This window comes from Colobus angolensis, unplaced genomic scaffold, assembly GCF_000951035.1.
Source record: "Colobus angolensis palliatus isolate OR3802 unplaced genomic scaffold, Cang.pa_1.0 Scaffold11, whole genome shotgun sequence".
Lineage (NCBI taxonomy): Eukaryota > Metazoa > Chordata > Mammalia > Primates > Cercopithecidae > Colobus > Colobus angolensis.
Window position 1 is genome coordinate 6,238,007 of NW_012112030.1, and position 542 is coordinate 6,238,548.

Below are 542 nucleotides of genomic sequence, written 5' to 3' on the forward strand. Positions count from 1 at the left end.
CAGATTTTTTAAGTAAATTAAATACATGCAGTGTTGGCAAGGCTAAAGGGAAATAAGTGCTCTTGGTGAGAAAATAAATCCTGCTGCCTCGACTGTAAAATTAGGAATGCCTTTTAAAAGGATCAATTTAGTAACATTTATCCATTTTTAAATGCATTACATTTGCCACAATAATTTCAATTATAGGTATCTATTCTATAGAAATAATTGAGCTTGTTTAATGTTAAAAGATATTCATTGTGGTACTTTTCAAAATAGAAAAAACGTACTGTAATCTAATATTCACATGTGTATTATCAATAGTGGAAATTCTAAATTATGGTCACTTCACACAATGATATTCTATACAGTAATTAAATAAGCATGTAATCAGTATATACTGATGCAAAAAATCTCCAAGAAATAACGTTACCTAAAAACGTAACAATATTTTTAGGTAATTCAATAGGATCACGCTGTGATTACAGTTTGCCATGGTAGGGTGATGAGATAAAATAAAACTTTAATGTTAATTTTTTTTTTTTTTTTTTTTTTTTTTTTTT

At 26.8% G+C, this 542-nt stretch overlaps 1 protein-coding gene across 2 annotated transcripts in view; it reads right to left on the minus strand.

Moving 5' to 3' along the window:
• Positions 1–542, minus strand: part of CLEC4D (C-type lectin domain family 4, member D) — an 11,914-nt gene that overhangs the window by 6,873 nt on the left and 4,499 nt on the right. The gene's annotated exons all lie outside the window — the stretch shown is intronic.